The 25,205-nt window shown below is 36.8% G+C and overlaps 1 non-coding gene across 1 annotated transcript; it reads right to left on the bottom strand.

The window, feature by feature from the left end:
• Positions 1 to 8,394: 8,394 nt before the first annotated feature.
• Positions 8,395 to 8,530, bottom strand: LOC111753853 (small nucleolar RNA SNORA2/SNORA34 family). The gene has a single exon (XR_002788631.1). It is a non-coding gene; the product is annotated as a small nucleolar RNA SNORA2/SNORA34 family (small nucleolar RNA).
• Between the last annotated feature and the right edge of the window lie 16,675 nt (positions 8,531 to 25,205).

Raw genomic sequence — 25,205 nt, 5'->3', positions numbered from 1 at the left:
AGTGTTTCTGTTTTAATATTCAGATCTTTGATCCATTTAAATTTTAATTTAGTACATGGTGATAGGCTTGGGTCGAGTTTTAGTTTTCGGCAAATGTAGAGCCAGTTTTTCCAACACCATTTATTAAAAAGACTGTTGTTCTTCCAGTGAACCTGCTTGGCTCCTTTATCGAAGATAAGGTGGTTGAGTGTGTTTTTAGTTGTGGTTGTATCTTCTAATCTATTCCATTGATCCTCTGCTCTGTTTTGATTCCAGTACCATGTTGATTTAACTACTGTTGCTTTGTAGTATAACTTCAAGTCAGGGATTGTGATACCTCCTGCCTTGCCTTTGTTGCTTAAAATTGCCTTTGATATTCTAGGTCTCTTCTGGTTCCAGATGATCCTTAGGAGTGATTTCTCTAGATCTATAAGGTATGTTGATGGTATTTTTATTGGGATTGCATTGAATCTGTATAACAGTTTTGGGAGAATGGCCATTTTCACAATGTTTATTCTTCCTATCCATGAACATGGAATGTCTTTCCATTTTCTGAGATCATCTTCCATTTCTTCCTTCAGTGTATTATAATTTTCCCTGTATAGGTCTTTCACTTCTTTCGTAAGAGTAATTCCTAAATATTTCATTTTTTTGGTTGCTAGTGTGAAGAGTGTGGCTTCTCTTATTTCTCTCTCTGTGACTTTGTTGTTAGTGTATAAGAATGCTATTGATTTCTGAGTATTGCTTTTGTACCCAGCTACATTACTGAATTTATTTATTATATCTAAGAGTCTTTCAATGGAGTTTAGGGAGTCTTCTATGTAGAGTATCATGTCATCTGCAAATAATGACAATTTAATTTCTTCTTTTCCTATCTTTACCCCTTTTATTTTTCTCTCTTGTCTAATTGCTCTGGCTAGTACTTCCAGTACTATATTAAATAGGAGTGGTGATAAAGGACATCCTTGCCTTGTGCCTGATTTTAAAGTAAAGGCTTTCAATTTTTGGCCATTTAATATGATACTGGCTGTTGGTTTGTCATAGACAGCCTTTATTATATTGAGGTAAAGACCATCTATTGCAATTTTTTGTAGAGTTTTTATCATGAATGAATGTTGGATCTTATCGAAGGCTTTTTCTGCATCTATAGAAATGATCATGTGATTCTTACTTTTGGCTTTATTGATATGGTGGATTACATTTATTGATTTACGTATGTTGAGCCATCCCTGCATGCCTGGGATAAATCCCACTTGGTCATAGTGTATAATCTTCTTCATGATTTGCTGCATCCTACTTGCCAATATTTTATTGAGGATTTTTGCATCTGTGTTCATTAAGGAGATTGGTCTGTAGTTCTTTTTTTTTGTTTGGGTTTTTCCCGGGTTTTGGTACTAGAGTAATATTTGCTTCCAGGAATGACTTAGGAAGAATTGCTTCCCTTTCGATTTCATTGAAGAGTTTAAGGAGTGTCGGTATTAGTTCTTGTTTGTGTTTCTGGTAGAATTCTGCAGTGAATCTGTCCGGGCCTGGGCTCTTCTTTGTAGGTAAGGAATTAATTACATGTTCAATTTCATTGATAGAGATTGGGTTATTCAGCAGTTTTACATCCTCTTGATCTAGCTTTGGTACTTCATATGTTTCTAAGAATCTGTCTATTTCTTCTGTGTTAGCAAACCTTTGAGAGTAGAGGTTTTCGAAATAGGTGTTGATGATCTTCTGTATTTCTATTGAGTCTGTAGTGACTTCACCTTTTTCATTTCTTATTGCATGGATTTGAGCTCTTTCTTCCCTTCTTTTAATAAGGTTGGCTAGCGGCTTATTGATTTTATTTATTCTTTCAAAGAACCAACTTTTTGATTTGTTGATTCTTTGGATTGTTTTCTTAGTCTCTATTGCATTGATTTCTGCTCTGATTTTTATAATTTCCTCTCTTCTTTTGGCTTTGGGTTTGACTTGCTCTTTTTTTTCTAGCTCTTTTGATGTGTAGCATTATGTTATTTATTTGTATTCATTCTGTTTTCCTGATATGGGAACTCAGTGCAATAAATTTCCTCTGAGGACGGCTTTCATTGCATCCCATAGATTCCAGTAAGTTGTATCTGTATTTTCGTTTGTTTGTAGGTATAGCTTAATTTCTTTTTTAATTTCCTCTGTGACCCACTGATTACTCAGGAGTGTGTTATTCAGTTTCCATGTGTTTGTGGGATTTTTGCAATATCTTTTATCGTTGATTACTAATTTCATGGCACTATGGTCCGATAGTATGCAAGGGATGATTTCAATCCTTTTGCATTTATTTAAGTATGTTCTGTGAATTAATATATGGTCTATTTTAGAGAATGACCCATGTACTGCTTGAGAAGAATGTGTATTCTGTTGTTGTTGGGTGGAATACTCTGTATATATCTATTAAGTCCATTTGTTCACAGGTGCAATTCAGTTCTTTTATTTCTTTGTTGATTTTCTTTTTGGTTGATCTGTCCATTGGTGTCAATGGTGTGTTAAGATCTCCTGTCAGAATTGTATTACTACTGATTTGGTTTTTCATTTCTGTTAGTACTTGTTTTATATAACTGGTGCTCTGGAGTTTGGTGCATATATATTTAAGATAGTTATATCTTCCTCTTGGAGTTTTCCCATTAACCAGTATGTAGTGACCTTCTTTATCCTTTCTAATCATTATTGGCTTGAAGTTGACTTTGTCTGCAAACAGAATAGCTACCCCAGCTTCTTTTTGGGTTCCTGTTGCATGGAATGTTTTTTTCCATCCTTTGACTTTGAGTCTGTGAGTATCCTTTTGAGTTAAGTGGGTTTCTTGTAAACAGCATATGGTTGGATTTTGTTTCTTGATCCATTCTGCCAATCTGTTTCTTTTCATTGGTGTATTGAGACCATTTACATTAATAGTAAGAACTGTTATAAATTGGTTTATTGTTGACATATTATCTTTCTGGCATTGCATGTTTATCTTTCTGCTCTGTTCAACTGTCTGCTTTGTTTAGTGGTTTTTTCCTAAATGTATCTATTCTGTCTTTCAGTATTCTTTGCAGGGTTGGCTTGGTGATCATGAAGTTTTTCAGCTGATCTTTGTCATGGAAGTATCATATTTCTCCATCAAATTTGAAGGACAGTTTTGCAGGGTACATCAGCCTAGGTTGAAAATCATTTTCTTTTAGGATCTGAAATACATCACTCCGTGCTCTTCTTGACTTTATTGTTTGTGCTGAGAAGTCTGCTGTAATTCTGATAGGTTTTCCTTTATAGGTGATCTGTCTTTTCTCTCTGATAGCCTTTAATATTCTATTCTTTTGTTCAATTTCTGAGATGGTCATTATTATATGTCTAGTTGTAGATTTATTTTGGTTGTGACTATTTGGAGATCTATATGCTTCATTGATCTTGATATCAGTTTCCAATCTCATGTTTGGTAAATTTTCAGCTATTACTTCTCTAAATATCCTCTTGACATCCTTTATGTTGTCCCCTTCTTTTTCATTTATCCCTATCAACCTTATGTTTTTCTCTTTGCATCATTTTGCAGGTGTTGAATTGTTTTTTCCTGATTTCTTGTTATTTTTAAAAGATCTTTCCTTTCCTGTTCACTGGCTGCAATCTTGTCTTTGAGATCTGAGATTCTATCTTCACATTCATTGAGGCGGTTTTTACAACTTTCAGTGGAGTTTTTGATTTCCTGTATATCTCTTTGCATCTGTTTTATGTATTCTGTTTGCTTCCTATACTGTTCATCCAGGGATTCTATCCTTCCATTTAGTTCCTCTAATTTTTTAACTGCCTCTTCTTTAGCTATGTTTAGCATCTGCTTCATTTCTTTTATCAATTCTTCTTTCATCTGAGAGAATATTTCTAGTTTGAATTCCTTCAAGGCTTCCCATATTTGCTTCTTTATTTCAGTTACCATTATTTCAGGTATTTCAGTCATGTGGCATATATTTTCTTCTATGCACATGGCTCCTGGGCTTTCTTGGGATGGGCTGGATGTTTGAGATTGCATTTTAGACTTTCGTTTTGTCATTTTCCTGTATTTGGAAGCTTCAAGTGTTGTTCTAGGTGTGGGAGAGAGATCCACCGGCCTGGGATAGGGTACCCTGCGATGGCCCCACTCACTGGACCCAGCAGGGAACTATGGCCTGCTCCTCAGGTGCATGATGAAAGATATGGGTCCAATTTTAATCTTCAACATGTGCAAAGACAGTGAAGATAGTGTGGCAGAGTATGTCAGAAGTTGTTTCTGCATCTTCTAATCTACTCCATGGAGCTCTGGGTCTGTTTTTTTCTTTGTTTGTTTCTTTGTTTTGTTTTTTTGCCAGTATCATGCTGTTTTCATCCCAGTAGCTTTACAGTATAATTTCAAGTCTGGAATTGTGATGCCTTCTCTTTGTGACCCAAAATTGATTTTGCTCTTCTAGGTCTCTTCTGTTTCCAAATGAATTTTAGGAATGTTTTCTCTAATTCTGTGAGTATTCTAATGGTACTTTGACTGAGACTGCATTAGTTCTGTATAGGAGTATGGCCATTTTCACTATGTTGGTTCTTCCTATCCAAGAGCAAGGGATGTCTTACCATTTTCTGACATCCTCTTCAATCTGCTTTTTCTGAGTACTTCAATTTTCAACATAGAAATCTTTCACATCTTTTATTAGATTAATTCCTAGGCATTTCATTTTTGGGAGATGCTATTGCAAAAGGTGTGGTTTCCTTAATTTTTCTCTGTGATTTTTTTATTAGTGTACAGAAAGGCTATTGATTTATGAGTATTGATCCAGTTACACTATTGAATTTGTTTATTAAATCTAGAAGTCTTTTAGTGGAGTTTTTGGAGTAAAATATCATGTCATCTGCAAATAATGATAATTTAGCTTCTTCTTTTCCTATCCTTATTCCTTTTCTTTCTCTTATCTAATTGCTCTGGCTAAAGTTTCCAGAACTATATTGAATAAAAGTAGGGATAGTGGACATGCTTGTCTTGTTCTTGATTTTACAGTGAAAGCTTCCAACTTTTTTCCACTTACTATGATGTTGGCTGTCAGTTTGTCATAAATGGCTTTATCAGACTGAGATAAAGACCATATATTCCAATTTTCTGTAGCGCTGTTTTTATCATGAGTACGTATGAGAGTTTGTCAAAAGCTTTCTCTGTATCTATTGAAATGACCATATGGTTTTTTCCTTGGCTCTATTAATATGATGTTTTACATTTATTGATTTGCATATGTTGAAACATCCCTGCACCCCAGGGATGAATCCCACTTGACCATGGTGTACAGTCTTCTTGATGATTTTCTATATTCTGTTTGCTAGCACCAAAGTAAGTATAGGTAATCTTCTGGATTTCTTCAGGATCCATTGTGATCCTTTCCATTCCTAATTGTATAGATTTGAGTCTTTTTTTTCCTTTTTTTGATAAAGTTGGTTAAGGGTTTGTCAATTTTATTTATCTTTTGAAGAACCAACTCTTGAATTCATTGATTCTTTGAATTGTTTTGTCTCTTGCATTCATTTCTCCTCTGATCTTTATAATTTCCTCCCTTGTATGGATGATGGGCTTGCCATGTTCCTTTTTCCTAAACGTTTGAGGTTGAACATTAAGTTGTTTTATTTATGCTTTCTCTGTTTTCCTGATATGGATATTCATTGTTATAAGTTTCCCTCTTAGGACTGCTCTCATTGTGTCCCGTATCTTCTGGTATGTTGTAATGTCATTGTTATTTAATTATAGAAATGGCTTAATTTATTCTTTCATTTCAATGTTGTTTAGGAGGATGTTACTTAATTTCCATGTTTCTGAAGTTCTTGTGGTTTCTTTTGCCATTGATTTCCAGCTTCATTGCACTATGGTCTGATAATATGCATGAGATAATTTCAATTCCTTTGCATTTACTTAAGCATGTTCTATGAGCTAGTATGTGGCCTATTTTGGAGAAGGGCCTGTGTGCAGAAGAATGTGTATTCTGATGTGTGCAGTGGAACACTCTATAGACATCTACTAAATCCATTCATTGAAAAGTTTGGTTTAGTTCTAATATTTCATCGTTGATTTTTTTGTCTATTTTATCTGTCTTTGTGACAGTGGGGTATGGAGATTCCCTAATTGTTTTAGTGTTTATTTGATTTTTCACATTTGTTAATATTTGTTTTGTATAGTTGGGCACACTAGTATTTGTTGCATATAAAATTATTATCTCTTTCTCTTGGATTGTTCCTTCTTCAAGTGTATAATGATGATTTTTTTTGATGTGCAGAGGGTTTTAAATAAGATGAGGTCCCTGTTACTGACTCTTTGAAGTATTTTCCATACAGCTTGAGTTTTATTCGTAAACTCTCTGCTTATTCCTATGTCTTTCAAGATTTCTACCTACTTTCTCTTCCCATACACTTAGTGTTTCTGTTTTAATCTACAGATCTTTTATCCTTTTTTACTTCAATGCATGGTGATAGACCTAAGTCTAGATACCAAGCCAAACAGTCCTTCTGTACCTATTTTCTATTTTAAATGCACCTTATTAGTACATTTCAGATATATATAATGAGAGCATTCATCATAGGGAATTTGTGCCTGTACATGACATATCTTGACTCATATTTTTTCCCATTTCCTTCTCCTTCCTCTAACCTCTCTTTCCTTCCTTATTTACAAAGCTTTGTTTCCATTTTTCCTTTTATTCTTTTTCCCCTTCCTTCCTTTCCCTCTCCCCCTCCCTAGTTCTCCTTCCCATTTGAACATTTGTCTTCAAATAAATTGGACACAGATGATTAAATATCATATTGTTTCTCCAGTGTGAGAAACCGAAAGGGCAAATAAGGAGTAAAATGCATAATAGGTATTGTGAAACAGGAAGAAAATATTCCTGTTTGCTTCAGGATTTTTTTTTAAAATCATGAATGGATGTTGGATTTTGTCAAAGATTTTCAGTGTCCATTGAGATGGTCCTGTGGTTTCTGTCCCTGCTTCTGTTTGAGATGAATTCCATCCATTGATTTTCACGTGAGAAACCATCCTTCATTCCGGGATGAAACCTCATTGGCTGTGATATATCTTTTTGATGATTGATTGCATTCTGTTTGCCAGTATCTTGTTGAGGATTTTTGCATCTATGTTCAGTAGAGATATTGGTCTATAGCTCTCTTTTCTGGTTGGATCTATTTCTGGTTTTTGGATCAGCATAGTGCTGGCTTCCAGGAATGACTTTGGTATTCCTTCCATTTCAGTTTCATTAAAGAACTTGAGGAGTTTTAGTGTTAGATCTTCCCTGAAATTCTTGTAGAATCAAGCAACGCATCCATGAAGTCCTTGGCTTTTCTTAGTATGTCGGGCTTTTTTAAAATTGTATTTTATTTTTTGTACCAGAAGTCACACTTGGGATCTTGCTCTTGCCAGGCAGGCACTGTGCTGCTGAGCTGTATCTCTGGCCCACTGACAAGTTTTTATTACTGTTTCAATGTCATTGTTGTTGGATTGTTTAGAACTTTTAAATCAGTTTGGTTCAGTTTTGGTAATTCATGCTTCTGTGTATCTAGGCATCTCTCCATTTCTTCTGAATGGCCCAATTTTTTGGCATATATATTTATAAAGTAGTTGCTAACAATTTTCTGGACTTTTGTGGTGTTCATTGTGATTTTACCTTTTTCATTTGTAAATGAACTGATGTATCATTTCCCCTCGTATGATTGGCTAAAGGTTTGTCAATTTTGTTCTTGCCAAGAGCCAGCCCTTCATTCATTCTTTTTTTTCTTCATTAATTCTTGTATTGCTTTTTAGTCTCCATTTCATTGATATCTCCACTGATCTTTGCAGTTTGCTTCTTTTTTCCCTAGGATCTTGAGATGTTGTACTGGCATAATTAGTTTTAAGAACTGTCTTATTTCTTTCCTAATTTCTTCAATGATCCATTGATTATTCAAGAGTGTATTGTTTAATTTTTTTTTTATTTTAAAGGGGGTAAAATTAAACACAACAAAACAGAACAAAATAGGACATAAGAAAACAATGTAAGAGATATAAATTTCAAAGCTAGACGACCTGAGATCTTCACTATCATATGGTCTCTTGTTTTCTTCCAAATAGTTGCCCCTGTCTTTGCATACAGAGAATTCATACAAAACATCTGAACAGAATGAGGTAGGTGTTTTAGGTCTTCAAAACCAGACAATAGGGACGTCACTAATGGCTGTCATAGAGTCTCTTGTTCTCTTCAAAATAGCTGACCATACTTTCATGTATATTGAAGTTCAACAAAACAAAACAGGTAGAGGGGGGGAAGAGGTTGCTTGGTCTTCTGGTGCTCCAGATCCCAGCATGGTGCAGGTCCCAGTAAACACCGGTGGCTCCTGTCCTGGGCCGCCACAGCCTGCCACGCTCACAGCTGCTCGCCAGGGGAGGGAGGGGTTGCTTCAAGCTGTTTCTTTCTAATGAATTGACCATTTTACTGCCCAAGTTCTGAAATGGCCAACAGACCATAGAAAGACATCTCTTCAAGCTCCACTTGAAACCACCAGTGTCAGGAAGCTGCCAGCCTTGATTCAGGGCCAGTGCTTAATTTTAAAAAAAATTTTTAAAGAGTAAAATCCAACAGAACAAAACCAAGAAAAACAATGGAAATGCAGCAAAATTGGTACAGAAATTCAAAGCAAAGGCTAGGAGTTTAGCTCAGTGGCACAAGCATCTGCTAGGTAAACGTGAGGTCATGAGTTCAATGCCTGGTACAGAAAAAATAAAAATTTTTAAAAAGTACTTCAAAGCAGGATATTAGGAAAATAATAGCTACCATAATATATATTTTTATCTTTACAATAGTTGTCCATTCCATCAGGTATAGCAAAATCCAACCAACAACAAAACAGAATAAAACGAATCAAACAATATCAAATAAAGCAAAAACAATTAATTACAGCACAGCAAAACAAATATTGGACTTCAAAGGCAAGATAGAAGGAAATCCCCCATACTTGCTGTCCGCATACTGTCATCCTTCCAAGAGATGCTCAGACTGCTGGCCCCAGGCCTGCGAAATCAACCAAACAGCACAAGCATTTAGTTGCTTTATGTACCTTAGTTACTATCAACTCAGCCTGTACTCTGAACCAGCCAGGTGCTTATTATGGTAGGGAAGGAGGACATGGAATTTGATTCTCAGCCCTGCACTGGTAGGTTCACAGAAGGCACTGACCTTTCCCTCCTTGGAACCCACGCAGCTTGTATGGCTTGCCAGAGGGCTGCTAATTGATTTCTTGGTGGCTTCTCCCCTGTATTGCTTAATTTCTATTTTTGCATCACTTCTGGAATTTCTCTTGCCACTGATTTGTAGTTTTATTGCACTGTGATCTGATAATACATAGTAAAATAGTTTTTTCAGTTATTGAAGCATGTATATGGTCTATTTTGGAGAAAGTTTCCATGTTCTGCAGAAAAGAATCTACATTCTATATTCTATTTTTGCTGGGTGCAGCACTTTGTATATATCTATTAAGTCTATTTGTTCAAAGGCTCAGATCAATTCTGATATTCATTGATGTTTTTGTTGTTTAATTGTTCTAGTTGCAATAGTGAAATACTGACATCACCTACTATAATTGACATTTATCTGGTCTTTTACATCCATTAGTGTTTGTTTTATGAAGTTAGGTGCACCATACTTTGGTGCATATATACTGTAATTCTTATTTCAACCTGTTGAATATTTATATTGACCAATATGTAGTGTCTGCCTTTACTTCTTTTGATCAGCTTTGGCACCAAGTCCACTTTGTCTGAAAATAGAATAGCTAGTCTTGTTTGTCTTGGGGCCCCGGTTTTTAATTGGACATGGTTTTCCAGCCATTGATTTTTATTCTGTGAATTTTTCTTGAGACACTTTTCCTTTCTTTTTAGATTAGAAACACATCAGTCCAAGATTTCTTGCGTTTAAGGTATGTGTTGACAAAATAAAAGTGTGTGTTATGAGGTTTGCCGTAACTCTGCTGAGTTTTCCTTGGTAAGCGATTTGTTGCTTTTTTTTTTTTTTTAAACAGCTTTTAAGACTCTGTTCTTGTGTTGGATTTCTGGTATTTTAATTATAACCAGGATGGAATGCTTTCTTTTTCTGATCATGGCTTTTGAGTACACTATGTCTCACTTGGCTGTATATTTTTTACATATGGGAGATATGCTATTCTATAAACAGACTTTTTATGACCTTTGTCTTCTGATTTTTCACTAATTCCAGTTTTTCTTAGATTGGTCTTTGTGTCATCTGGCAGCCATTCAATCCAGTTTTCATATTATCTTGATGTTTTTAAGGTATCTGTCATTAAATGATCACCAACCACAACCTCTCTTTCAGATGTGGCATTCTGTCCTCACACTGGTCACTTCTGCCCATACCTTTAAAAGAAAATGTGTGTGTGTGTGTGTGTGTGTGTGTGTGTGTGTGTGTGTGTGTGTAATTTTTTTTGAGACAAGGCCTTGCTTAATCAAAAGTAATATAATTACTGGCCTTGAACTTACTATGTATCCCAGGCTGGCCTCAAACTCACAGTGAACCTACCTCAGCCTCCCAAGGACTGGAATTACAGATGTGTGCTACACACCTGGCTTTTAATTGTATTTTTTAATCACCTGGATTTCTGTTGGGAACTTTTTTATGGGCTCCAATTCTTTATTATGATGAGCATTCATGTTTTGCATGTCTTCTTTCATTCTGCTAGATGTTTATCAGTGTCACTGATCACTTGTTTCAAGGATCATTATCAGTTTAGTTGTATCTACTTCAAATTCACCAAGCACCTTGTGTTTTGTTACTTCCACTGATATCCTGTCAGTGTTCTGTTAGGAAGTTTTTTATATTGTTTCCCCTTAAAGCCCCCTGGATTGGCTTTGGGGAAGTTGGGAGTTTGGGAAGTATTTTGTTGCCCTGTCTTCTCATGTTACTGTTTTTTTGTTTTGTGTGCTAGGGTTTCCTGATTGATTACAGCGGGTAGCTTTTCGCAGGGATATCCTCAGGGCATGGTGAAATTTTGGCCTTTGCCTCTGCCCTAGGATCCAGCTACTTCTGTTTATTTGGGAGGTGAGAGTGCAAGTATATTTGGCCTAGTAGCTGGTTCTGGGCTGCAGTATTGTTTATGACCCCACAGGCGATACAGATGCTGGCATACAGAAACAACCAGTTGACAGTAACATCTATGCCACCTTGGCTGTAGCAGGTGTAAAGTTGGCCAAAATGATCACATTAAATATAGACTAGAAACTGACAAGCCCTAAGAACTTCTCATGTACCACTCTAAGCATAGAGAACTATGATTTTAGTGTAAACAGGCCACCCAGATACTGACCTATGTAGTAAGTGAGACCACTCGTCTATAGTGAATGTAGAAAGTAGGGTGGGAACTCAGATAGACCACTGGAGTCCATGATATCACCTGCAGATCCAGCCCCGTCTAAAGCCCTCTTTTTCTGCATCTGCCTCCCATGGCTCTCACTTGGTGTCTGCAGTAGGGCAACACTGCAGTTCTAGGGTGAAACACTCTTCTGGGGTGTTGGTCTCATCATCAATCTGGTTGTCGTTTGCTGTCACCTCTGCCACCCTGTGCTGAGGGGAGCCAAGGTATAGAGCTGGCTAATGAGTAGATTTTAAATTATAGCTTCAATTTGTTTGCCTGTTACTGGATTACTCAGGGTTTTAAGTCAGCTTGTTTCAGTTTCAGTAATTCATATATATCTGGTAATCTATTCTGTCTTCTGAATTATCCAGGGTATTACAGTAGGGTTTCTGAAGTAATTGTTAATAGACTTTATTTTGGCAGGGACCATTGTGATGTCACCTTTCATTTCTATTGCATTGATCTGTCTTTTCAAGCATTTGTTTTCTTTTGTTCTTTTGAAGAATCAGCTCTTCAGTTCATTGATTCTTTGTTTTGTGCTTGTTTTTGATCTCAATTGCACTGACCTCGATCTGACCTTTATAATGTCGTTTTTGTGCCAGTATGGGTTTGGATTATTTTTCTACAACCTCGGGGTACAACCTTTGATTATTTATTTGAGCTCACTCTGTTCTTTTGATGTGGGCATTCCTGGCTATCAACTTCCCTGTCAGGTGTGTTTTCATTGTGATCTATAAGTTGTGAAATGTACTGGCAGTGGAGCATTGTTTAATTCTAGAAACTTTTTTTTTCTTGTCTTCTTCTGAAACTCATTATGTGATAGTATATTGTTTTGTTTTCAGACATCCGCATAATTTCTGTGGTTTTTGTTTGTTTGTTTGATTGCACTATGATCTGATAACATGTGTGGTATAAATTCAGGTTTCTCTATTTGAGGTTGTTTTATTGGTAGTGTATCTATTTTTGGAGCTGCTGAGAATATACCTTCTTGTTGGATGGAGCACACTATAGATATTTAAGTCCATTTGTTCAAAACTTTCGTTAAACCTTGATAATTGTTGATTTTTTTGGTCTGATTTATCTATTTATGATAATGGGGTACTGAGGTCCCTAACTATAGTGTTTATTTCATATTTTACATCTAGTTATGCTTGTTTTAGGAAGCCACGTGTGCCATTATTCGATGTACACATGTTAATGATTGTTATCTCTTCCTGTTGAATTATTCCCTTAATCAATATGTAAGTATCTTCTTTGCCTTTTTGACTTGAAATCCAGTTAGAATATAAGATAGCTACTCCTGCTGCTTTTTGGGTTCTGCTGCATGTAATATTGTTTTCCATACTTTGATTTTTAGTCTACTAGTTTCTTTTTAGGTTATATGTGTTTCTTGTATACAGAATACTGTTGGATATTGTTTCTTGATCCTTTTGGCCAGGTTGTGATTTTTTAAAACATATAACAGCTTTATTGAACAAAAATTTGCATATCATACTGTTTATGAACTTAAAGTATAAGATTTAGTAGAATTTAGTTTATTGACAGAGTATGTACAACTATGGCCACAATCATATCTACTTTTAAAGTTTTTATTAGTCTGTGTTTACAGTACAGAGTAATGACTTTCATTTTTTTTTTCTTTTTTCTTTTTTCTGGTACCGGGGATCGAACTCACGACCGCCTGCTTGCAAAGCAGGTACTTATGCTGCTGAGCTAAATCCCCAGCCCCCGAGAGTAATCACTTTCATCATGAGAGATTTGAACATGTACATAACACAGCTTAATTCTTTTTTGTGTCCTAGACCCGTCCTCTGCCTTCCCTCCAACCCTTCTTTCCCTCCCATTTAAAAAAAGCTCTATTTGTTTTTTTTTCAATTATTTTCCCCCTTTAAGTACCTTTTCTCTTCTTTCTCTCCTCCTCCCCTTGCCCCTTTCTTGTTCCCCCTCCCACTTAAGTTTTTCCTACTTCCTAATATGTATCCTCCATTTTGATCCTTATACTGTGGAAATCTCACCCAAGAGAAACAGTGCAATATGTGTCCAATTAATTTCACTTAAGATTATAGTCTTGAAGTGCATTGATTTACCTAAAAATGTTACATGTTAATCCTTTATGGTGGAGTAGTACTCCATTGTATATAAACACTATATTTTCTTGATCCATTCATCTGTTGATGGGCATGTAGGCTTTTTCCAAGATTTTGCTCTTCTAAATTGTGCTGGTATAAACATGGGTATGTGTGTATCATTATGGTATGATGACTTCAACTCTTTCAGGAAGATACCTAAAGGGAGAACAGCTGGGTCAAATGGAATTTCTAGTTTTAGGGTTTTGGGAATCTCCATACTTGCTTTCCATAGTGATTGTAGCAATTTGTACTCCCACCAACAATGTGGGGAAGGATTCTTTTTTCCCCCTGCAGCTTCACCAGCATTTGTCATTGGTTGATTCCTTCAGGACAGCCATTCTTTCTAGCAAGTGATAGAACCTGAAGGTTGTTTTAATTTGCATTTCTCATATTGCCAGTGACATTAAGCATTTTTTCACACACTTATTGGCCATTCTATTTTTTCTGAGAAGTGTCTGTTCATTTCAGATGCCCATTTCGGATTAAGTCTTTAAATTTGAGAGTCTAACTTTTTGTTTGTTTACTTCTTTATATATGGTAGGTACTAGCCCTCTGTCTGAGAAGTAGCTGGCAAAATATTTTCCCATTCTATAGGGTGTCTCTTTACAGTTTTCTGTGCTGTGCAGAAGCTTTTGAATTTGATGTGATCCCATTTGTTGATTCTCTGTAATATTTCCTGGGCAACTGGTGTTATGTTCATAAAGTCTTTGCCCACATCTATGTCTTTGAGCATTTTATCTATTTTGTCTTTCAGCAGATTGTTTTGGTTTTAATCATAAGATGTTTGACTATTCTGATTTTAGTTTAGTGTATGGTGAGAGAAATGGGTCTAAGCTCAATCTTCAGCATGTGAATAACCAATTTTTCCAGCACCATTTGTTAAAGAAGCTATCTTACTTCCAGTAAAGGGGTTTGGCTGCTTGTCAAAGATAGTGTAACTATGTCATCAAAGATCATGATTCTGTTGTGAGACAGAGGGTGTCTGGAGTTCTGTATCTTCTATGCTGTTCAACTGATCCAGAAGTCCATTTGGTGTTATGTTTTTGTGGAGTTTTTTTGATTTATTGGTTTTTTGCTGATACTATGCTGTTTTTATTACTGTAGCTTTGTAGTATAATGTCAGGTCCAGGATTGTGAGACACCCTGCCTTGAATTACTTTTGCTATTCTAGGTCTCTTCTATTTCCATATGAGTTTAACAACTATTTCCTCTAGTTCTGTAAGATATGCTATTGATATTTTGATTGGGATTGCACTAAATCTATATAACAGTTTTGACTATTTTTTAAAAATTTCCCTTCTTTCCCCTCTCTGTTCCCCGCTACATTTGAATGCTATTTCACAATACCTATGATCAATTTGATCCTTACTTATACTTTTGGTTTCTCACACCAGGGAAACAATGCAGTATTCACACATGTGTCTGATTTATTTCACCTGAGATTATGGCCTCGAGATAATAAGAAAAAAAAATGTATGAACTGAAGAGGCATCCATTTTCCTAGAAATGTCTTGAGCTTATCCTTTTACATCTTTTTTATCCTATACTCCCTTGTATTAAAAACAAAAGTACATATTTTTCCATTTACCAGTTGATGGGCATTTGGGTTGTTTTAAAGATTTGCCTATTACAAACTGTGCTGCTATAAATGTGAGTGTGCATATGTCACTGTGGTATGATTTTTTTGGAAGATACCTGGAAAAGGAACCCCTAGTCCTAGTTTTTTGAGAAATGTCCACACTGATTTCCATAGTGGTTGTACCAGTCTATACTTCCGCCAGCAGTGGATGAGTTCCTTTTTATCCACAGTCCCTCAAGCATTATTGGTTGATTTTTTTTTTGTGATAGCCATTCTTTCCAGTGTGAGATGGAATCTCAGTGTTGTTTTAATTTGTGTCTCTTGAATGACAGTGATGTCAAACATTTTTCATCTATTTTTTTGTTTGTATTTCATTATGTGAGAAGTGTGTATTCATCTCAGATGCCCATTTTTGGATTGAGTCTTTAAATTTGGGAAGTCTGATTTTTTTCAGTGCTTTATATGTTCTCAATAGTAATCCTTTGTCTGAGGAACAACTGGCAAGCGTTTTCTTCCACATTGTGAGTTGTCTCTTTACTCTGTTCATGGATCCTCTTGCCATGCAAAAGCTTTTTGATGAGATCCCAAGATCCAGCCATGGTGAAACTTAGGTGGCTGAACAAGAAAACAATTCACCTGCCCTCTTGGTAAGTGTCCCTGGCATGAGCCAGAGTCTCCCATGAGCCTACGGGTGCATGGGCTGAGAATTAAACATCCCATCCCTCCCCCTCCAACTGTTAGCAACTGGGAGCAGAGGTCTGAGCATCTCTTGGGAGGATGACTATATGCAATATAGCAAATATGGGGGATTCCTTCTATCTTCTGTTTGAAGACAAATGTTGTTGTCACTGTTTGGTTTTGTTATGATTGTTTTGTTATTTGCTTTGATTTGTTTTGTTATGATTTGTTATTGCTATTCAATATTCCCTTTTGATTGGTTTTATAATGTTCTGTTTTTGGTTTGATTTCACTATGCCTAATTGAATGGACAACTATTGTGAAGATAACAAGATATACTATGGTATCTATTATTGTTATCCTAGTATCCTGCTATGAAGTTCTGTACCAATTTCACTACATTGTCTCGATTGGCTTTGTTCTGTCTTGTTTTGTTGTAAAATTTAAAAATATTCAAAATTCAAATTTCAAAATTCAAAATTCAAATATTCAAAATTCAAAATTCAAAATTTTTAAATGTAAAAAAAACAAAAACAAAAACAGATGAGATCCCAGTTGTTGATTCTTTGTGATAGTTCCTGTGAAGGGAAGTTTCATTCATAAAATATTTGTCTACACTACATGTCTTCAAGAGCTTTACCAGTTCTATCTTCCAGCAGATTTAATGTTTCTGCTTTAATATTTAGATCTTTGATTCATTTCAAATTTACTTTAGTAGATAGTGAAAGATATGGGTCCAATTTTAATCTTCAGTATGTGCAAAACCAGTATTTCTAGCACCATTTGTTAAAAGGGTTGCCTTTCTTCCAAAAAGGTGTTTGGCACCTTTGTCAAAGATAAGGTGGCTGAGTATATTGGAAGTTGTTTTTGCATCTTCTAATCTGTTCTACTGATTCTTGGGTCTGGGTTGTTTTGTTTTGTTTTGCTAGTAGCATCTGCTTTATCACAGTAGCTTTACAGTGTAATTTCAAGTCTGGAATTGTGATGCCTTCTCTTTGTGACCTAAAATTGATAATGGATTTTTTTGTTGTTCTAGGTCTCTTCCGTTTCCAAATGAATTTTAGGAATGTTTTCTCTAATTCTATGAGGTATGCTAATAATATTTTCATTGGGATTGCATTAAATCTGTATAACAATCTTGGGGGTATAGCCATTTTCACTATGTTGGTTCTTTCTTTCCATGACCAAAAGGTATCTTTCCACTTTCTGATATTCTCTTCAATATCCTAGTTTTCAATGTAAAAGTTTTTCACATCTTTTGTTAGATTAATTTCAAAGTATTTCATTTTTTTATGCTGTTGTGAAAGGTGTAGTTTCCCTAATTTCTCTCCCAGTGAGGTCTTTATTCATGTACAGAAAGGCTATTGATATTGGAGTGTTGACTTTGTATCCAGCTATGCTACTGAATTTGCTTATTGAATCTAATAAGTCTTTTAGTGGAGTTTTGTGGGTCTCTTATATGTAACATGTCATCCACAAATAATGATAACTTTTTCCTTTCTTATTTCTTTTCTTTCTCTTATCTAATCACTATGGCTAAAGTTTCCAGAACTATGTTGAAAAAGAGTGGAAAGAATAGACATCTTTGTCTTGTTCCTGATTTTAGAGTGAAAGCTTTCAGTTTTTGTCCATTTAGTATGATGTTGGCTGTTGGTATGTCATAAATGACTTTTATCAGATTGAGATAAAGATTATTTATTCCAACTTTCTGTAGGGCTTTATTTTTATCATGAATGGGTGCTGGAGTATGTCAAAAGCTTTTTCTGCATCTATTGAGATGATCATACAGTTTTTTCCCTTGGCTCTATTAATATGATGTTTTATGTTTATTGATTTGCATATGTTGAACCATCCTTGCATCCCAGGGATGAATCCCACTTGGTCAAGGTATATAATTTTCCTAGTGATTTTCTATATTCAGTTTCAAGTATCTTATTGAGGATTTTTGCATCTATGTTCATTAGGGAGATTGGCCTGTAGTTCTCTTTCATACTTGGGGCTTTCTATGGTTTTGGTATTAGGGTAAAGCTTGCTTCCAAAAATGAATTTAGGTGTACTGTTTCCCTTTCAATTTCACTGAGGAGTTTGAGAAATAGTAGTATTAGGTCTCTTCTAAATTCCTTGTAGACTTCAGCAGTGACTCTATCAAGGCCTGAGATTTTCTTTGTTGGTAGGTTTTTAATTATGTCTTCAATTTCATTGATCAATATTGGTTTATTTGGGATTTTCAGATCTTCTGGATTCAACTTCAGTAATTTATATGTTTCTAGGAAGCTTTCTATGTCTTCTACGTTTTCCATCTTATTAGAATACAAGTTCTCAAAGTAGGTATGGATGAACTGGATTTCTGCAGGGTCCATCCTAATTTCACCCTTTTCATTCCTAATTGCATAATTTGTGTCTTCTTTTTTTTTTTTTGGATAAGGTTGGTTAAGGTTTTGCAGATTTTATTTAATCTTTTGAAGAACCAACTCTTCATTCATTGATTCTTTGTTTTATTTTGTTTGTCTCCATTGCATTGATTTCTGCTCTGATCTTTATAATTTGCTCCCTTGTATGGATTATGGGCTTGATCTGGTCCTCTTTTTCTAGAAGTTTGAGGTTGAACCTTAAGTTGTTATCTCTTCCTCTTGTATTGTTCTCTATAAAGGATGAAATGACCTTGTCTCTCTTAATCAGTCTCAGCTTGAAATTCACTTTGTCTCTAAATAGAATAGCTATTTTTTTGTTTTTTCCCCACTTTTTTCTGGGTTCCTGTCACATGGAGTATTGTTTTGCATCTTTTGACTTTTTAGTCTATGAATTTCTTTTTTTTTTTAAATTAAATGTGTTTCTTGTATGCAGCATATTGTTGGATCTTCCTTCTTGATCCCTTCTGCCAGTCTGTGTCTTTTGACTAGTGAATTGAGACCATTAACATTAATGGTTAAAACAGATATGTATTGACTTACCCTTCTCATGTTATTTTCCTGTTGTTGGTAGGTTTTTCATGTTATTTTCCTGTTGTTGGCACCCTCCCCCCCACACCCTTGTCTAATTCTTCCTTTTGGTTTTCATAGAGTTATAGTTCTTGTTATATTTTCTAGAATGTCCTTCAGAACATGTTGGAGTGCTGGTTTGGTGGTCATAAATTTCCTCAGGTGTTCTTTGTCATGGAAGTATCTTATTTCTCCATTAATTTTGAAAGATAGTTTCATGAGGTACATCAGTCTGCACTGGAGGTTGTTTCCCTTTACAGCTTGAAATATATCACTCTAAGTTTCCTTGAGGATTTGTGCTGAGAAGTCAGCTATGATTCTCATGGTCTTTCATTTATAGGAAATTTGTTTCTTTTCTTTAATAGCTTTTAATAATATATTCTTGTGTTGAACTCCTGGAATCTTCACTGTGATATGCATAACTGTAGGTATTTTTGATCCTGGCTAATTGCATTTTATATGCCTCACTTATTTGTATGTCAAATTCTTTTTCCCTGCCAGGCAAGTTTTCTGCCATGACATCTGCCATGATCAGTTTTTCATATCATTTGTGCTATCTCCTACTTTTTCATTGATTCCAGTAATCTTACGTTATTCTTTGCATCATCTAGCAGCTTCTGGATTGATTTCCATGGTCCCTTGCTATTTTTTTAGGAAATATTTTTCATGATTATTAACCACAAGTCTGTCTCTTATATCTGAGATTCTGTTCTCACATAAGCCCCTTGTGCTGAAGATACTTTCAATGGAATTTTCATCCTCCTGGATACCTGCTTGAATCTGTCTTATGAATTTCATTACTTTCCTCTTTTCTGTTGGGCATTCATGGCTTTCATCTGTGTGTGTGTGTGTGTGTGTGTGTGTGTGTGTGTGTGTGTATGTCTTTTTGAGACAGGGTCTAAACTATGCAGTTTAGGTTGGCCTCAAGCTTACTTTGTAGCTCAGGCTGGTCTTGAACTTGCAATGATTCTCTTGCTTCAGCTTCCTGAGTGCTGAGATTACAGAAGTGCACCACCAGATCTGGCTTTCCATTGTTTTCTTTAGCTCCTCTATTGTTTTTTAAAATCTGTATTTGCTGTGGAGTCATTATGCATGATTTTCATTGTGGGTACCATCTCTGTAGTTATGTGAGAAATCATTTCTATTTTTTCTAGAATGTTGTTCAACTGCTTTGTCACTACCACTTCAGAGAGACCAGATGGGTGGCTTTTGGATTGTTCCACCTCATTGTTCCCTGGATTTGCCTTTGATGAAGTGGATGGCTGGGGCTGCATCTTGTTTAAGTCTTCTCATTTTCTTTCTTTGTTTTCTTTTAATTCCTGGGTTGAAGCTGGTAAATTTCCTATGGTGAGCTGCTCTGTTGCTAGTGTTTAGAACATTTAGGAAATGACTATTACTCTGAGGTGTTTTCTACATGTAGCTGGTGTCAGGGTATTGAGTCTGTTGCAAGATCCCACCTCTTTAGTTTGTTGGGAATGTGAAATTGCTACCTGCTTGGCCCAGCCCCTGGTTCTCTGAAACTGGCCCACAGTATTTTCTGTGACCCTTAGTCAATCTCAGTCTTGGAATACCAAGGGGGAGCAGCTGTTTAGAACAATCATGTCAGTTTTAGCAAAAGTGGTATCATCAGCAATAATAATAGCATGAAATTCAGCCTAGAAAATGACAACCTGAATTAAGCATTAATTTGCCACCTTTAACCATACTAATTTGTGGTTATGTAGCAAAATCTAAAACCAGAAAATTATATGCAGTAAATAAGTCTTTAATATGTCCATTTTACCCTTAGGGGTGAAAATTCAAAAGGGATTAGGGAAAAATAGAGAAGTAGAAGAAGAGAAGATTAGAAGCAAGCTTGGAAGACATAGTGGGATCATGCAAACTTTGGAGAGCTAGTGCAGAACACAGGAGGGGAAGAGGAAAAAAATAAAAGGAAGAACAGAATAGAACAACCGCAAAGAGGCTAGAAATCACATTCACACTCATATAAAAACAAGATCAAACAATGGAGAAAACAAAACTAAAACCACCATCACAACAAAAAACAAATGAGAGAAAAGAAAGAAGTGAAAAGGGAAAAAGAAAAGAAAAAGGTTCACCTCCAGGTTTGCCTCTGCTGTCACTGGTAAACCACATACAGAGACAGAGTCTACATCTGTGCTGATTTATCCCAGTGACCCAGCAGGAGCTTTATGGTGGACTCATGGCTAGTCTCAGTGAGCCTGCACCTCTATTTCCTTGAAGTTCAGGCTGTGGGGGCTGAAATCAGACCCATTCAGCCTGCAGCAGTCAGCACATGTTCTGAGGGCTTGAACTCAGCTAAGAGCTGCTAGATGGACCCAGCAGCCATTCTGAGCTCTGAGCTCAGCTGTCTCCTCTCCAAGAGGGATCCTGGACAACTGCTCTCTCCCACAGGTCAGCTGAGCTCTCAGCACTCACTGCCAGCTAATGCAGCCCTTCACGTCCACCGCTTCCCTCCACCGCTGGGCCTCCAGGGAAGCCTATGGGGTTGCCCATAGTCACCATATGTCCACAGGTTTGAACTACTCCCATCATGCAGTGAGTCTTGATTCAGGAAAAAGGCTCTGCCAGTTACCTGCTTTTCATTGTTGAAGTTTTTCTCTTCACTCTCTCTGTGGACTTCAATTGTTCAGATTCCTTCTGGGATCAGGGGACCCACTTCCTTCCTCCTCATCTTTCTTGTATTGCTATATTCCAAATGTCGGGATGGCAATTCTCAGAAAGGCTCTTTCTATGCTGCTTACCACTCCACTATCCTCCTGAAAGTCCTACATAACAGTTCTGGAAGTAAGCCCTTTTAACTATATAGGTTCTGCGTGCATACTCAGGAGCAGAGGATGGCTTTCTTTTTTCTGATACCTTCTTTGAGTTCCTTTGGAAGAGTACTAAAGTTTTCATTATAGAACTCTTGCACTTTCTTTATTGAATAATTCCTAAGTACTTCATTTTTCTTGGTGCTATTATGAGAAGTATTGTTTCTCTAACCTCTCTTGGTGTTTGTTATTGGTGTACAGGAACACCATTCATTTTTGATCTTATATTCTGCTACACACTACTGAATTTGGGTATTAGTTTCTAGGAGTTTTTTGATAGAATTTTTAGGATCTTTTATGTAGATTATGTCTTCTGCAAATGAGAATTTAACCTCTTTCCCTATCTATATTCCCTTTTCTTTCTTTCTTGGAGACAGACTCTCACTATGCAGTTCAAGCTGGCTTTCAACTATGTGGCCCAGGTTGGCTTTGAATTTGTGGCAGTCCTCCTGCTTCAGCCTCCTGAGTGCTGAGTTTACAGGTGTGCACCACCATGCCTACCTTCACATTCTATTTTTTCTCTTGTCTAATTGCTCTATCTAGGATTTCAAGAACTGTGTTGAACAAAAGTGATGATAGTGTACATCCTTGTCTTGTTCCTGATTTTAAAGGAAAAACTTTCAGCTTCTCCCCATTGAGAAAGCTGTTGGCCGTTGGTTTGTCACAGATGTTCTTTATCAGATTAAGATAGAAAACCTCTATTCCTATTTTCTTGAGGGTTTTGAAAACCATGAATGGATGCCGAATTTGGTCAAATGCCTTTTCTGCATCTGTTGAGGTGATGATATGGTTTTTGTCCTTGCCTCTATGTGGTGAGTTACATTTACTGATTTATGCATCCCTGGAATGCATCTACTTGGTCATGATGTATGATCTTTTTGATGATTTGCTGCAGTCTGTTTGCCAGTACTATTCTATACAGGATATCTGCATCTATGTCCATTACAGAGGTTGGTCTGTAGTTCTTTTATCAGTTGGGTCTTTTTTTCTGATTTTGGAATCAGGCTGATGTTTGCTTTCAGGAATGACTTTTAGAGCACTGTTTCCTTTTTGATTTCATTAAAGTTGGAGTGTTGGTGTTAGATTTTCCTCTAAAATTCTTGTAGAAATTGGCAGTAGACTCCATCAGGACCTGGGCTTTTCTTAATTGGGAGGTTTTGTTTTATTTTGGCTTTTATTTCACTAATATTGGTGCACTTAGAATTTTTATATTTTCTTGGTTCAGCATTGGTAGTTTGTACGTACCTAGGAATTTATCCATTTCTTCTGAGTCTTCTCTTTTATTAGAGTACAATTTCTCCAAGAAGTTGCCAATGATCTTCAGGATTTGGGCAGAATTTATTGTAATTTCACCTTTTTCATTTCTAACTGCATGGGTTTGGGTCTTTTCTTCCTTTTAAAAAATAAGTTTGCCTAAGTATTTGTTTATAATCTTTCAAAGAACCAACTGTGATTTACTGATTTCTTTAATTCATTGGCTCTATTTTGTTTCTAGTCTCCATTCAGTCATTTCTGCCCTGACCTTTATAATTTCCTTTTTTGTACCAGCTTTGGTTTTGTATTCTTGTTATTCTAGGACTTTGAGGCATGCTATTAGGTTACTCATTATTCTAATGTGGGAATTCATGGCTGTAAACTTGCCTCTTCAGTCTGCTTTGTGTCCCATAGGCTTCCAGTATGTTGTACTGGCATTGTTGTTATTTCCCCCCAAATAAGAGCTAACTGGAAAAAAAAATAAAAAGTACCAGCTTAAAATAGTGTATCATTTTCTCCCCCTACTATTTCACAGTAGCCACTGAGCAAGAGAATAGTAAGGTCTAACCTGCTGCTTGACTCTGGCCGTCACCATGGTAATGACCAGCTAGGGCTGGTTGTGGCTAGGTCTTACTTTTAGGAAGACACAGTGCAGTGGTATCTCAGTTCATATAAGCTTTTCTTTGAGAACAACTTGGTTTGCAACAGAAACATTTGGCGAAACTTCCTGTTGCAAACTCTATTAGGTGATGAACACCACCACCATGGCCATCTTTCCCATGTGAGCACAACTGGGGCTGTATTTTCTAAATTGCAGAGTGAATGAAGTTTATAAACCAAAGTTACACTGAATTGAGGTGTAAATGTAGAAAACCACCAGAAAACCACATAGAAAACCATTGCAGGAAAGGCAAAAAAAGAAAAACAGCAAAATGCAGAAAATAAAGCTAAGGGAGAGGAAAACAAACTTTTGTCAAAGTGCCTGTGTGCACGAGTAAAAGCAGGACGCAATTGATGGCACTGGGCAGTTTCTCTCTGAACTTCAGTAGGCCGTACATCTTAAGGTGAGGCAGTGGGGGCCCATGACAAGCACCTCTACAGGATGCCAGCAAAAGGGCAGCAGGAATTGAGTGACTGCCTTCACTCCTACCACTAGTATGAATCTGCACACAAATATCTGTGATGTGAGTGCACACTTCCGGATCTCCTGGTTCTTGAAAATAGCATCCCTTATTGTAACATCTGCCTGTACACTGCAGGGCACCTAGCTGGCATGACTGTTATTCTGTTAGGTCTAGTGTAGTCTGTGAAGCAGCTACCTGATCAGCCAGTGTGGTGGCTAGTGTGATGTCCCAGTGCAGCCCAATTCACACATTAGTTCTCTACACAAGATGGAGCCCAGTTTAGCACTCAAGGGAACCCCTAGAAGGTGGTGGGAGATGCTTCAGGATAGCTCAAAGCTCAGAGCATCTGAGGACACCTCAGGATGTGACCCAGCCATCTAGCGCAGGCACACAATAGGTTAAATTTACATAATCATAACTTAGCATTCAACAACTGCATATGTGCCACACGGTTATGTCAGTACATGAGAATGTAAATATGTGACGGCACATATAAGGACTAAATGGTAGTTTTTCTCTCTCTCTGCTGCTGTTGCTGTTTTGTGTGCTTTCTCTCTGAGCCTCAAAGGTGAAACTACCCCTTCAGCCCCTAGATTCTGACAGAGGTGGTAATGGGAGAATCTTTTCCCCAAAGCAAGGCTACATATCAAAGCGGGCTGCAAGGCCGTGATGGTAAGCACGGTAGCTAGGGCTGTCAGTGTCCATGCCAACGGGGCTTACTGGATTCTCTCTCCCATACCCCTGCAGAAGACAGCCCCTTGCCCCTGTTGGGCAGAGGAGCTGGCTGACAGGATATGTTTTGTTCCTCTAGCTATGGTTTTGTCCCTGGTCTCTTGAATCTCTGAATCTTGTAAGGTCCCAGTTTCTCTCTTCACTCCAGTGTCCTCCAAAGATCACTCAACATGTAGCAATACACTTGTTGCCTTGGTTTTTCATTTTGTGGAGAAGCAAGTGAGTTTTAGGTACCACTATTCAGCCACCATGGAATCCCCTCTAAATTAAGTCTTGACAGCCAGCAGCTGGCATCCTTTATTGAGAAACCAACACCTGGAATCTGATCTTCATGTGAATTCAGTTGAATTCCAGGAACTCATCTCCACGTGCTGTCAGTTTGGGGTAGGAACCTTTCCTTAAAACAGTACTATAACTAAGAAATCACTGCCCTTCCTTGAGGTTGTAGGCTGAAAACTCAGTGGCTCAAACGCTTGCCTGGTAAGCACGAGGTTGAGAGTTCAATCTCAGGTACCAAAAAACAAACAAACCACACACACTGC

This window comes from Cavia porcellus, unplaced genomic scaffold (genome assembly GCF_034190915.1).
Source record: "Cavia porcellus strain 051 isolate PalLab524CR breed Dunkin Hartley unplaced genomic scaffold, mCavPor4.1 scaffold_4, whole genome shotgun sequence".
NCBI classification, from domain to species: Eukaryota; Metazoa; Chordata; class Mammalia; order Rodentia; family Caviidae; genus Cavia; species Cavia porcellus.
This window is presented reverse-complemented; position numbering and strand designations above follow the sequence as displayed.